This window comes from Bombus impatiens, unplaced genomic scaffold (assembly GCF_000188095.3).
Source record: "Bombus impatiens unplaced genomic scaffold, BIMP_2.2 scf_0699, whole genome shotgun sequence".
Classification (NCBI taxonomy): domain Eukaryota; kingdom Metazoa; phylum Arthropoda; class Insecta; order Hymenoptera; family Apidae; genus Bombus; species Bombus impatiens.
Window position 1 is genome coordinate 103144 of NT_177118.1, and position 15497 is coordinate 118640.

A 15497-nucleotide genomic window follows, 5' to 3' on the forward strand; every position below is an offset into this window, starting at 1 on the left:
AGCACCTACAGATGCTATACGTAAACCTGATAACCGAATGTTATAAAAATCGCAAAAAGTGAGATCCGCAATTCACCACTTCAAATAATTCAGCAAACGGTTATTATTGCGCTTCACAGTTGGATATCTACACCAGCGAGAATTTTCGAGTTGCCAACCAAATAGTTTTTGGTCTGTCGTCAAAGGAGCGCAATACCACTTACTCTGGCGATTAATTTTAAACACAACATCCATTCTGAATCTGACACGTATATCAGATTACATCTCAGTTACATCTCAGATTATAGTAATTTCTTCGTTTCAATTTCTACCAAAATCTCCCTAGCCCAGACGAATCGCCATGAGAAGCTAGAAAATTTCTAGGGGAAACTGGGTCAAATCAACAATGGCCTCGTTTCGTTCGTCGATTCCTTCCATATCGATACGAAAACTCCATTCGACGTTTCCTAACACCCAGTGAAGACGTTTCACGGTCGAATTTACAATCAGCAGATTGCTACGTAGAACGGCGCGTGTCCAATTTTGGCGAAATCTTTGCTCGTTGGTAAAAGAAGGTAGCCAGATGACCGGCTATGTAATTTGCTATCTACGAGGATCATGAGCGATTTAAATTTAAAGAGTTCTGACAATGAGAATGTTTCTGTGGAGACTCGAGAATGCGGGTCCCGCAGTGGTTTCGTAATTTTCATCTGATTTCCACTATCTTCTCGCTGTTTCAGCATTGGTCTATGATCAGTCGTCGTGGATTCTGGTTCACGTTCACTGAGATAGAGGTTCCACATTTCTCGATTTAATAAACCTATCGTAGCTACAGCTATAGGTGCACTATTATATTTACTATAACATTTACGTATCTACTAATTAATTAGATGCAAGTGCATTAAATTTCGCATCATCTGACGATACACAATTTGATACTACAAAGGTGAAACGGAGGAAAATGCTTCATTGCAGAATAAAGACAAAGAAGACACAAGTACGAAGGATCAATATTATGTACAATGGAAATACCAGCTATTTTTAAATGAAACAATTCCATCTAAGAGCGGGAATCAACGATAACGTAACGATAACTTCAACACTGAAAGAGCAACACGGAATTTCCCAATCGCTGCGCATTTACGAAACATCATCTGAAACTGAAACCAGGCAAACGATCGACAATTAGCTCCGCGTCATCTCCATCGACTTGGTCTTGTTATTCTACAAAAGCATCCTCCCATTCACCATACACCTCCAAGTATATCTTGTACATCTTACACAGCCATAGCTCCGTTTACCAAGAAACTAGCCATTTCAAAGTTAAATTTAGAAAGTTCTGACAATAAAAATGTTTCTACGGAGACTTGAGAATGCGGGTCCCGCAGTGGTTTCGTAATTCTCATCCGATTTCCCCTGTCTTCTCGTTGTTTCAGCATTAGTCGATGATCAGATGATCAGGGAAGAAAACGCGCGAGGGCAAATAAGAGACAGAGAGAGAGAGAGAGAGAGAGAGAGAGAGAGACGAATAGTATCTGCTGAGTGACGTTCGTTTGTTCAATAATATCCGGATGACGAACCTGCGAGATTAGTCGCGAAATTCCAAAAGGACCATCGGCAGCCAAAGAGTTTCATCTCGCGCTCCTTCATGCCTGAGATGTTCTCAAACGAGGATGATGCGAGGATCCGGGGCTGCCTGGCGCTGATTCCCGAAATCAGGCATCGGTTGGACGCTCTTGAGTAATCCAAACGGCATTCACAGAACCACAATTTCCTGTGAAAAGACCAGCCCAACCCCTTTCTTGGTTGCTGCGCGTTCCACCTCCTTCTACGACGTAATCCAAACGGGATTCTGGCCAGATGCGTGAGAAATGTGGTGCAGCACGAAACACCGCGTTTATGTTCACTTGCACAGCCTCGCCATTTCCGTTGCTCACCTCGTGTAAACACTCGGCATCATTCTAAAGCGAGCGGAAACACCGATCGACGTTTTCGAGGTGAATTCATCTGACTAACTGAGATTCGTTTGAGAAAGATTTTCTAACACGTTCACTGCCGCGATGGCTCAGTGACCCACGTTACTAGGACCTTTGACATGATTCAAGCAAGATAAACCTCATGGATTAAATTTTGACAACGTCAGTTGCTCTACATTTCTAGTAGTCAGTACTCCTGTACAGTCTATTGTATTGGCAATTAAGTGATTGCGGATTTTGTCATTAGGTGGTACTGGCAAAATCCGCAGTCACTTAGTTGCCAACCCAATACAACGGACTGCACAGGAGTAGGCAGGCTAAACACAAGCGTAGAGAAGTATTTTAAGAGATAGAAGATCGGAACTGGTGAAGGAATCGTTAAGGAAGATGTGATTAAAAAGATAAAGAAAAGAGAAGATACCAGAGATTAAAAGGTGCAACAAGCAGGCAATTAGCGACAGGGTCGTTGGCGGATATAATAGTCTTTGAGTAGCAGCGGCTTGTAACGTAGACAATTAGTGTGCAGTAACCAGATTAAGAGTAGCATAAAGAGTATAGCACGGAAGGATGAGTGATAAGATCGGACCAGGAAGGATGTGATTAGAAAAATTGCAAACCGAGTGGTATTTCTTGGCCGCGAGTGTCTTTAAAACGAGACAAATTGCATGAATTAAATTTTTTACAATATGCGTGAATCAGATAACACTCTCAGAGAAATAGCGCTCAAATATATATATACACAATATTTTGCAAAAATAAAATGTTATCATGTAGTATATTTTAACCCATTACGACAAAATATTGGGTTGGCAATACCACTTATTGACAAAATCCGCAATCACCTAGTTGCCAATACAACAGACTGTACAGGAGTGGGAATTTTATATATATTGGGTTGGCAACTAACTGTTTGCGGATTCCGTCAATACCACCTATTGACAAAGTTGCCAACCCAATATATAAAATTCCCGTGAAAGTCAACGGCTTAAATGTGACATGGCTAATTTGAGTGTTGGAAGATACGAGCTTTGAGGCCCTCAGATAAAATGAATGTTTTCAGGGATGAGAAAGCAAGTGAGACGAGTTACTATGGAACACTGGTGACAGATACTGAAAAATCCTAAATAAATAAACGATCACATGCAAAATATTAACAATTTAATAGACAGTGACAAATTAATTCATACTCTGTAGACACCAATTTTAGAAATCTTCTGTAAACCAATAACCTTGCTATATCTTTTCTGAAAGAGGGAAATCTTTGAAAAATTTCACGTCTCATAGATGAACTTAAATTTAACTCCACTAAGTTCTCCATCGTAGAACAAATGCGCAAACCGAGAAAGATTCTGAGCGAGATAACCAGAGACCGGAAACGTAAAACGTTAAAGATCGCGAGTCGCATTTGAAATAGGCGATTGGCAGATCGTAATAATCACAATCGGCATTAGGATTCGACAAGCTAATGGCTCTAGCGGCGAGATACGAGCTGCAATACAGTTTATTGGCACAAGGGCGAGCGGCACCGTTCATATCGAGTTTCTGCAACACCAGCCACGATATTTGTAGTCAAGTCAGCTGCGCCCCTCGAATAACTTCTGTCTCCATATGTTTCCTCCGTGACCACGAACGCTCATCGTGCACAATGACGAACGTACAATTATTTTAATAGCACCGTGTAGTTAGAGTGGCTAGAAAAATTGTTTCTGCACTTCTGTATTTATTATTGTAATTATATAATTCATTGAATTCGACTATAATAAATTTTGTATCATTTGGTAATACTTTTATACGATTAGAAAAATTTGATATCATTGAAATAAAATTCAGAAGTCGATAAAATGAATATTATTAGTGAAATTAGTTAACAACGATATCAGATAACAAGAAAGTCTCGTTATATTAAAATTGGCCGATTGAACATTGAAAATTAACTTTTTAGCTTTAGTTTGTTCTAGAAACTTCGCTCTGTTAATAAAAATACATTCAGTTGTATAATAAGGAATGATAATAATAAAAATTGAAGATAAAAAGTTCCTGTTGATTACAGCTATTTTTCATTTAGATATATCGTGTACGTTATTTGAAAAACTTATCGAGGAAATGATTTTTCGAAGTTTTAAGCCACTATTGATAAGTATTGCATATAAACGACTTAGTATACGTAACTGATGAATGTTATTCTACAACTTATTCCAAGTAATAATTTGTTAGTTTTTTCAACGTTTGATACACGACAAACAAGCATTTCGCTGAGCTTGTAACTCATAGTCATTTTGCAACTTTTTCCAAGTTGTAAGTTTCTGCTTTTTCTCCAATGTTAAGGCAACAGCTGATGAATTTTGTGCATAATACAGACTCTAGTAGAATGTAAATTGTACCTAAACTTGTACTCAAACCTTGTAAATTGTAAATTGATTATAGAAATTTTTTAAACAAAGGTTTTTTTTTCTATTTTTCCCCCTTATTTTATAGGAAACTTTGGTAGCCACAATTTGACAGACGAAATTCGAGTTTTGTATCGAGACATCTAATTTCAACAAATTTCACGTGATGCTACGTAAATGATAGAAACAGAACGGATTATCAGAATGAAATTAATAATCACGAATCATGAAGACTTTAATAACCATGAAAAAAGGTAATTAATTAAACACATCTCATCAGCACGTTTCTATTATTACTATCAAATTCACATGAGACAGGAAACTGCAAAATTGAAAACGAGCTTCGATTGGAAATATGATCCAACTTTCCAAATCAAATACCAATTCCACTTCAACTTCCACTTCACTGTATAATCAACCACTACACAATCATTTCCGAATTTCTTTGCTTTTGCTAGCACAATTGGCATTGATCCATAATCAAGTCATACTACGCAAGGTTAGGAGCAGTCGTGGCAACTTCCTGTCGAATAAACACCGAATCTATCGAGCTTGTCCGCGACTGAAAATCCTTAATGTTGGCCAGCGTGCCGGCTAAGTGAACGGAAACTAACGTCTCCCATTATCAACAGACATATTATTAACCACACTTGTCTGGCTGCAACGTTCCTCCGTACGTTTGCATAATACGAAGACACGAAGAAAACGCGAACGCTGTACTTGGCAACTAAGTGATTGCGGATTTTGTCATTAGGTGGTATTGACAAAACCCGCAATCACTTAGAAAATCCAATAGAAAATAGAATTTTGACAGGTTTAGCGGAAAAAGCTTGTTTGGAGGTACAAGGCAAGAGTTAAAGATGGCGCTTGATAGCGATTACTAATTTAATTTAGTAACTAATAGTAATATAAATAAATATAAAAAAAAGGTAATAACTAGTAATTACTGTGATGGAATTGGAAAATGGTTGGATTATTTTGGGAAAAATTGGAGAACATGAGTATGTGTGTGAACATTTTGTATGCGACTCACAGTGTTGGTTTTATCCAATTTATACCGTAACATTACACAATTTGGTTATGGATAGTGAATTGTAGATTTAATAGTAATGAAAAATAGTTGGTTTATTTTTGGAGAAAATAGGAATTGGTTTAATAGAATTTTACATGAGTTATTTGAGTAGAATTAATGTGTGGTGCATGGTGCTCGTTTCAACTATATACTGTGGTATTACATAGTTTGGTTATGAATAATAAATTCTAAATGTGATGGAAAATGAGAAGAAAGAGGATTGTAATACAATTGAAATAATTTATTTTTACGATCAGAATATTTAATTAACGATCCTAGCAATGTTCTTTCTACCACTTTTATGCGATACGTTGACCTATGAGTTCAGATTTTCATCCTCAATTTGAAGGTATATTACTTCTTTCAGCTCTATAATCGTAAAATTTGATTATCCTTGCATGACAATCTACTCTACTGGGCTACTATGTCGAGTGGAAAATCCTCGTTTCATAGTTTCATTGTATTCACACATCCACCAAGATGGAATAATAAAATCTCTTTATATTGCTCCTGTAAAAAGGATTTTTTTAAAAATACTCTCTAGTCCAAATGCAAAGAAACATTGCAGAAATATTCTAGATTTATGGGGAAAAATATCTGCTCAATTTTCACTGATTTAAATCTTGATCTCAATGATTTACATTCTGAAGAATCATTTTGAAAATATCTTCTTATTTCCCATTGATCCATGTCTCAAAAAATAATATGATAGAAATATTGCCAACCAACGAGGAAAATTCTCAATGATCTACATTTTGGAGAGCCATCTTGGAAATATTTCCATCCCATTTCTCACTGTCCCAAGTCTCGAATAATCGTAGAAATATCCTAAACCACCGAGAGAAATGCTCAACGATTGATATTCCGAAGAATCATTTTGGAAAGATTTTAAACGAACAAGAGTCAACGACGATCTTCGAGACAGAATATTTTAGGAAATATTGCGAACGAAGTAAATAAGAAACTACTCAGGACACGTCAAGTAAGAGCATCCCGGTGGAACGATATAAAATTTCCAGTGCAGCCAGGATTGATGACCCGGCAATATGTTCCGTTTCTCCATGAAACACGAGGCCACTGTGTCCCACGAGCTACGTTTCCGGAGTAAGCGGTCGCCAGGATGAAACCTGGCCAGTAACGGCGGAGGCGTCAGGTGCGACGAACCGTTTTCAATAAGTTGCTCTCGACGTGCACTAGCCATCGATCCTCCGGATCACCGCTTCAGCGAACAGGATTGCTCTGTTTTCGGATTTTTATGACGATCACGGAAGAATTTTAAACGAAATCAAACAGCGATGTTGGATACCAAATCGATTCAAGATTTCTGTCAGATCTTCATTACGAATGCACTAAGGATCCACGAGAAATTTTTGCAAATTTTCCATGCGACACTTCAAGTTTGGATTAAATTTTTCAGTAACCCTCCATGTTGAATTATGATTTTAGATTTATGAGAATTTGCTTAATAATTTAAAAATTGGAATTTGGTAGTCAAATCGACTGGAAATTTCGAGGAATCTTTTCTAATAATTCTAGAAGTTTATAATTTATGATTTATTAGGTTGGCAACTAAGCAATTGCAGATTTCGTCAATACCACACCTAATGAAGAAACCTACAATCACTTAGTTGCCAACCTAATAGGTTAGGTTTGTTGACGGTCTCCTGTACCAAATCGATAGATTTCTGACAATATTTTGATCGTTTCTAAGGTGTGAATTTATTTTATTTTTACAATTTTTTAAAGTTTGATTTTGAAATTATTTATTGATCCTAATCAATTGATAAACTTGTGAAAATCAAGTATTATGATAACAAGCGAATACGACGTTCTTCGTTGCTATAATATCAGTGGAATAAATCAAAAGCAGACACGTAATTGTATTCGCAAATATTTCTCAGCCAATTCCATATTTATTTCTGAAACGATAGATACACTTTTATCGCGATCATCTTATCAAAGCTGTCAAAAATTCATGACTATCCATGTACGATTTATCGTCATAAACAAAGGTCGTAAATATAAAACGTTCTGCAAGAGAAGCCGATTGTACGTGGAAAGCGATAAACCATATTTCATATCGATAGTCGTTACGATACTTTGTGGATAGCTTTGCTGTAAAATTCGAAGGAAATTTAATACCAATTAAAACAAATGAGGAATTCACGATCGAATAATTTAACGAGTAATGAAATATTTTTTTATCTGCCACTTATCGATCGCTGTTAATACATACCAATATATTGTCGAGCGTAATTTGATACTGAAACATTAATCGAATAATATATCGTAGAATTTCTCCTGTTTCATATACATTCAACTCGTAAGCATCGTAACGAGAAACCTTGACAGGCAAAGTTGTTTTTCAATAAACAATAATATTATTTCACATTGCTCGTAAAATTCAACACGTGACTAAATGTACACACTAACATCGTAACACAAAATACGAGCAGGAATGGACGATAAATAAATAGACATTGTGACATTCTTTGCAACATTTGATTAACAATGTTCACTAGACTGCCAACTTCCTATTGCTGACCTCGTCATCGTTGTTTAAATTAGAATGTACACATGAATTAAAATGTCCCTATATTTATAACGTTTAAATTTTATCGCGTTCACTATTACTGTTATTTTGCTTTATTACTATAGTATGTTGTATTGATAGCAAACAATTTATTAACAATGATTTATTACTTACGATCGTTTTACAAAACAAACTGCTCAATTTTGTATACTTTCAGGTTTCATTATCCTGGCACACTATTCATGTTCAATACCGAAAAAAACAAATGACTCATTGCCACATCATGTAACATCATCATCTTTCTCTACGTTTCAATCTATGTAACTTGTCTGCTACTCATACACCAAATGATATAATACAGTTGGCAACTATGCGATTACGGATTTTGTCAATACCACTTAATGATACCGCAATCACTTAGTTGCCAATATATGCAAGAGTATTAATATTAATATTGCTGGGATAAAAACGTATCGTCGTAACAAATCATAATTATTTTTCTCACAAGCAAACAGTTTACGGAAGATCAAGGATGAAGTGAGATTTCATGATAAGAGATACGTATGAGCGAAGCGAATGCGAAACAATATGTTCCCGTTTCCACGAGAATCTTCCATCGAGTATGAACAGCCAGCTAAATTTCGCGATGGCTAACTTCAACAAACAGTATCATATATTAGTTTGCGAAACACAAAACAAGATGAAATGCAAGTACGATCCTGAAGCAGGACGCGAGCAGAAACTGCTACACCGCAAACTGCAATCTTCCCAAAGACCTATCAACTACAAGCTTAGGTTTACATTTACTGTCAAGGATGCAGCAGCGACAGTTGGCGAAATCGCAAAGCCTTAGAAGGGCACGCGGGAAACTAGGATTTAAGAAACGAAACACATTAAACATACTGAGTTGTCAACTAAGTGGTTGCGGATGTTGCCATTAGGTGGCATTGACAAAATCCACTTAGTTGCCAACCCGATAAGATTACAATAGCCATCAGCTTTTGCCATCAGCCAAACTATTGCTCAAAAGTTTTGTATCAATACTCAATATTGAAATATTTTAAAGATTCCTTTTCTAAAAGATTGTAACTTAAAAATCGTTCAATTGTTTCTTCATTTTAATTAAATTATCAAATACTTTGTTAAATTTGAACACTTTACATTAATATTCGGTTGGCAACTAAGTGATTGCGGATTTTGTCATTAGATGGCATTCACAAAATCTGCAATCACTTAGCTGCCAATACAATAATCCTCAGTACATTTTATGGCTTAAAGTGGTAAAACTTTTCAATGCTACTCGCATGCGTAAGTTTAATTCTGACGATTCTTGATATTTCTCACATTTTTCTCTGTCGTTTTCTTGCTAACGAAAATCCTTTGAAAATAATAGGCGAGCGAAATATTTGAACAACGCTGTATATTCTTGGACTGTTAAAGGTCTGAGCAGATTGGAATGCAGTCGCTGGGTGCACTGTATGTTGTCGGCAGACTGGTTGTAAGGAGAATAGTATTCCGATGTTAGGTAATGTGAAGTGACTGCAAACTGTACAGATCGATTGTTAAATTAAATTAAAATTTGTTGTTTATTTTTTTATTAATGTCAAATTAATTAATTTAGCATTATGATTGTTAGATTAATTAAAAGAGAATATATAAGACATTTGCGTGAATTAAGATACAATTGCTCTGCAATCAATTCCGAAATGTAATATTCTTGTGACCCATAACCGACCACATTTATCAAATTCAAATGCTCATACCGACGATCAAAAACTCGAAAATTTCATCCACATCTACAACTATTATTGCTAATATCGCTTCCACTATCCAAAGTTGCTGAATGATATATTTACAAACCTAAGTAAAATTGAACTAATTTTGGTCTAGTTATTATTGGTTGGTAACTAAGTGATTGCGGATTTTGTCAATACCAACTAATGACAAAATGTGCAATCACTTAGTTGCCAATACAATAGATACGTTCAATTCAAGATATTCATATTCGTGAGAAATGTTTACAATTCCAGCGAAACATAGGATGGGTTTAAATACAACCAGACGAAAATCCCTAAACAACAAATTTCTAAACTGAATAATTTGCCAGACATACATTCGCGCTAAGAATAATGTGGAAATACTATCTTGCCGAAGTTCATGTTCCAAACGAAAATCTCTAGACAATAAACTCACGGAAATTCTGAAACAAACCAAAACTCTACTAAAGCTTAAAACTTCCACTCTGTACACCAAAATTCAAATTCTCCTTCTTGCGATTAAAATCCTTCGCAATGCTATTCGCACCAAGAGTCACTTTAAAGTATCTTGCTGCATCGGCCACGCGGCGTAGGAAAATCCCTAAACGAGAAATTCCACGAATCTTTGGAAATAGTAAATGCAACGAACAGAACCACTATCCAAGCTGAGTGTCTCTTTTCGCATTCTTAAAGAAAGTGTCGGTTAGCACTTTTGACCCACGTTTTATTAGAAGTAGAATTCGAATTTAAATTCTTAAGGATGATTAAAATAAGATCAATGTCATCGACTAAACAATTTCCAATAACACGAATAACCTAGATTATCTGTAAAAAAGTGCGCAAACGCGACATGCATATTCCCCAGAAACGAAACGTTATGATTAGACTAAGGATATTCGTGCAAGTTCATAATTTTTCGAATATGACTAAAAAACAAAGAATGGAATCTAGATAGAGAATTGTTTCACTTATTAATAGATTTTTAGTTAGTTTAAAAGTTGAAAATTACATAGAACGCGGAAGATATGATAAAATATATAGAATGTCGGAAGTATAGGGCTCTTTATAATACTCGACAGATAAAAGAATTTTCTACCGAGATTCTAACTTTTAATTTATCTACTCTGCAAGATATAAATTTACGTAAAATTTGTTAAATGTTACTAATAGGAACTATACTTCCAATGTTTTATATATTTTTCTCTATTATATGCATTTTTCTATCTTCGAATTGTTCTACAAATGCATAAAAATCAACAGTTTGGTTATAAATATTACGGTATATCGTAGGAAAAAGATATATCAAATTCGCGTGCCAACGTGTTAATAGGGAAACTGCACCTCGAAAACGCGATTTTGCTTCGATTGTTCACCGTTTTACCGGTCACTGACGAACGCAACACACGGAACACGCGCAACATTCGCGTTCACGCGTCGATGACCAGGTGTGCCGTGGCTCGCGGAGCTTCTCTGACTGAGAAGTCTACGAAGTTCCCTTCCCTGGCCAACGTGAATCGCCTGCTTCTTGGCCCCTTCTTCCATGCCTTTCTACTACGCCTTCTCTCGCTCATTTTCCACCGTGCCTTTTCTTCGCGCTCTCTGACAGCTTGTATTTTAACTGTAGCGGTTCTCAAGGTCCGCACTCTTAGAAATCCGTGAATTGTAACGGGCCGAAGGTCTTGGTCAGCTACTTATTGGTTTCGGAAAGAATCTTACGCAGAGTGTACAGGTTAGATATATTGAATTTTTGGTACTCCTTTGCTGAATGTTCCTTCAATTAGAATATTGTAATAAAAATTCTTACAATTGGCAAATTAATTAAATTACCATTTAACATGACATATTTTGTAAGAATGAAATAAACGAATTATCAGTGTTGCGTGAAAGAATCGTTTATATATTTTTAAATATATAATTAAATACTATAGATTTGGTAGCAGGAGCGAAAGTTGAATTTCACACGGGAAATTTGTTCCTATATATTTAAAAATTAAATTTACAAATAATATAATTATAATATTATCATGTGAAATTTATTTTTTTCATATAATAATAAAAATATGAATTTTAATTTATATTTTAATAACTAAATTTATAAATAATATAATTGTAATATTATCAGAAGAAATTTATTTTTTTCATATAATAATAAAAATATGAATTTTAATTTATATTTTAATAACTAAATTTATAAATAATATAATTGTAATATTATCAGAAGAAATTTATTTTTTTCATATAATAATAAAAATATGAATTTTAATTTATATTTTAATAACTAAATTTGTAAATAATATAATTATAATATTATCATATGAAATTTATTTTTTTCATATAATAATAAAAATATGAATTTTAATTTATATTTTAATAACTAAATTTATAAATAATATAATTGTAATATTTTCAGAAGAAATTTATTTTTTTCATATAATAATAAAAATATAACTTTTATTTATATTTTAATAACAATCACTTAGTTGCCAATTAAAACTTTGAGGATTAAGAATAAAATGGCTACGTATGCTATCTTTTCGCAACTCTAACGTTTCACCTGGAGCAGAGAATTGAAATATACAAAATTACGCTTATTGAACTATTTATAGAATAGAACTATTTGAGTTAGAATTCTAGGTTAGAAATCTCTCTTAATAAATGTACAATACAACTAAAGGAAAAGGATACTTCTTTTAATACGAATCGTTGTAGGAATAGTTTCAACAAAAGGTAGAACATTTTGCGAATATTTAAAACGATTAAAACACAAATGTTCTCGATATATGCACGCTTGTTGCAAATTCAATCCGTTTACGTTTTTCGATTCTCGTTTCCTCGTAACCACATCAACGCGTTAAACCGCATTCGCCCGATTACCATACGTACCAAACTTAATTACGGTTAACAATTAATAACTGAAAACGCAAATACATTAATCATCAATAACGCGACTGCATATAATAACGAATGCCAACCGTTGCTGCCATTGTTATTACTTCTGCATTATGGCAATTAACTTGTAAAGCAATTAGGTAATTATTCGTAAATTGCTTTCGTTTTGTCTTTTTCCTCGAAATTTTCCCTCTCGCTCGACCACGATATTTCGCAATAAATGTTACGCATTTCAGAATTTCTAGCCGTGTGTTCGAAACCAGTTAACACGGTTCATTTTGCCTGGTCTTACTGCTAACCTGTTCCATCCGTTTAATATTTTGATTATACAAGTAGAAAGAAAATATTGTAAAATATATTTCCGGTGTCTTTTGCACAAAATACTGTCAACTAATAATAACAATGAATTTGTAGATTTTTAGAAACTGAGTATTCTAGAATTCTATTACAGAGATAATTTTTACAAATTCTTTGTGACTGAAAGGTTTCTACTGCTTTGGTCGTATGTCTACTTTTACCTGCTACCTACGTAAACACGCTTCGAAAACACATAGAATTCTAAATAAGACTTTACAAATTAGTTACTATATACAAAATTATATTATATCATATTATATTATATTATATTGTAGGATCTTTACTACAATTAGTTTATTTACAACAAAATGGATTAAACAGATGGTTAAACGGGAAACGATGGTTGTTTAACGTGAACCGATCACAATAACGTATTATAATTAAGACAACTAGATAGTTAATTTACAACTCTCGTCACCACCGATCCAACGCTCTCTCTCACGCGAACCACACTCTCTCGACAACGCTAGGAACACTATCTCCCTGACTTCTCGATTTACACTCTCTGGCTTCTCAACTCACACTGATTGTTAATTCGTCTTTGTCCTTAGCAACCCCTTGTTTTTGTCTCGACCCCACCACGCTCGCGTTCTGCAACCGCTCGTGGCCAGGGTCACGTAGGCCTTTTCCACGAAACTATTCGATCGAAGGACCGACGATACATTGTTTATATAGGGCCTATTGGCACTTTGGCTTTCTCGCGACATTGTTTATAGTTCGGCCGATATCTCTTGGGTCTTTTGTCCACGATACTACGATATTATATTACGTTATACTGTCCGATCAATAGAAATTAATTCCGAATAGCGCAGCTATCATATCCAACTCAATATGACCACAAAGCGTTAATAGTATTAGACAATTTCATAGATTAATTAATTGTATTAAATTAATATTATAAGACATTTTCTACAAATGCCTATAGCAAGATGTTTACCATATAATACAAATTAATTAATCGAATAATATTTCATGAATGTTTATCATCCATCGATACACAATAATAATATATACTACCTTTTCTTTATGCTAATTTTCGTCATTTTCTAACCATTATCGAGCACAATAGATAATGAATAGAGAACGTGGATCACTGTAACGACAAATTGTGAGTATGAACGATAAATCACATAATATTGGTACGCTATAGAATGCGTTAACCTGGTTAAAGAACCGGAGGACGATCGTAAATATGGAACAATATTCGACGTATTTACGTTCATTTGAGAGATAGTTTAGATGCAACGACAACGAACGAGCGATTTCAGCGTGCAGGTTATTCACGCTGGTGTAGCTGCGGCCAGGCTAGCGGTAAGCTAAGAAATAACAGCGGTGGAGTTTACGGCCGATGCCGGATTCGTGGTAAATCTTTGATGACTTTGCGGCAAACGCTGCCACGGCCAACCAATATTCCCGCTTCGTAATTCACGGCAGCGCGTAATATCTTCCATTATCGCGTTAATTAATCAGTCTTCAACGTGATACATAGAGCAGCTAACCATCTTCCGGTGAAAAAGAAATCTTTGTTTTGCAGATATAACGTACAACAAAACATCCTATAACACGGATGGATAAACCTTGCAATATTTAAAAGATTGCAAAGATTGCAACTATGGTAAGTGATTGCGTATTTTAAATAAGAAGGAAAATTCAACATTTTTGCTTAAAAATATAACTTTATTCAATTAGGTATTGTCCGTTTTTGTCGATCACCTTTTGCCATCTTTCAGGCAGTGTCATAATTCCATGTTCATAAAACTTCTGATTTTTGCCAGCAAACCATTGAATTAAATGTGACTTTACATCATCAGTGTCATTAAAAATTTTACCATTTAAGGAGTTCCGCATGAAACGAAATAAATGGTAATCTGAAGGCATAGGGTCAGGGCTATATGGCGGATGTGACAACACATCCTAACCTAGTTCCAATAATTTTTGGCGAGTGAACAAAGATGTGTGGGGCTTTGCATTATCATACTGGAAAACAATACACTTACGTTTCGCCAATTCTGGCCGCTTTTCTTGAACTGCATCGCTCAGTTTGGCGAGTCGTTGAACGTACACGTTTCAATTAATCGTTTGGTTTCTTGGTAAAAGTTCAAAGTACAGAATTCCTTTATAATCCCACCAAACTGACAGCATAATCCTTTTTTGGCGAATCTCAGATTTTGGTGTCGTCTGGGCTGGTTCATCTTGCATCCCCCACGATCTTTTCCGATTAACGTTGTTATAAACTATCCACTTTTGGTGGCCGGTAATCAGTCGTTTCAGAAATGGATCAATTTCGTTGCGTTTCAGAAGCGAATCGCAGATGCTAATGCGTTGCGTCAAATGAATTTCCTTAAGCTGATGAGGGGGCCATAAATCGAGTTTCTTGACATATCCAAGCTGTTTTAATTTTTTTTTCAATGCATGTATGCGATACATTGAGCTTCTTTGCAGTCTCACGCTTTGTGCTACGACGATCTGAATCGATAATGGCCTTGATATGGGTCCCATCAACTTCAAGTGGACGGTCAGATCTTTGAGCATTTTTCAGTGACAAAT

General features: G+C 35.2%; 1 long non-coding RNA gene across 1 annotated transcript; it reads right to left on the reverse strand.

Moving 5' to 3' along the window:
- Window positions 1–1558: 1558 nt before the first annotated feature.
- Window positions 1559–11458, reverse strand: LOC112213494. The gene is made up of 2 exons (XR_002947378.2): window positions 11046–11458; window positions 1559–2067 (listed from the first exon to the last, which is right to left on the reverse strand). It is a non-coding gene; the product is annotated as an uncharacterized LOC112213494 (long non-coding RNA).
- Between the last annotated feature and the right edge of the window lie 4039 nt (window positions 11459–15497).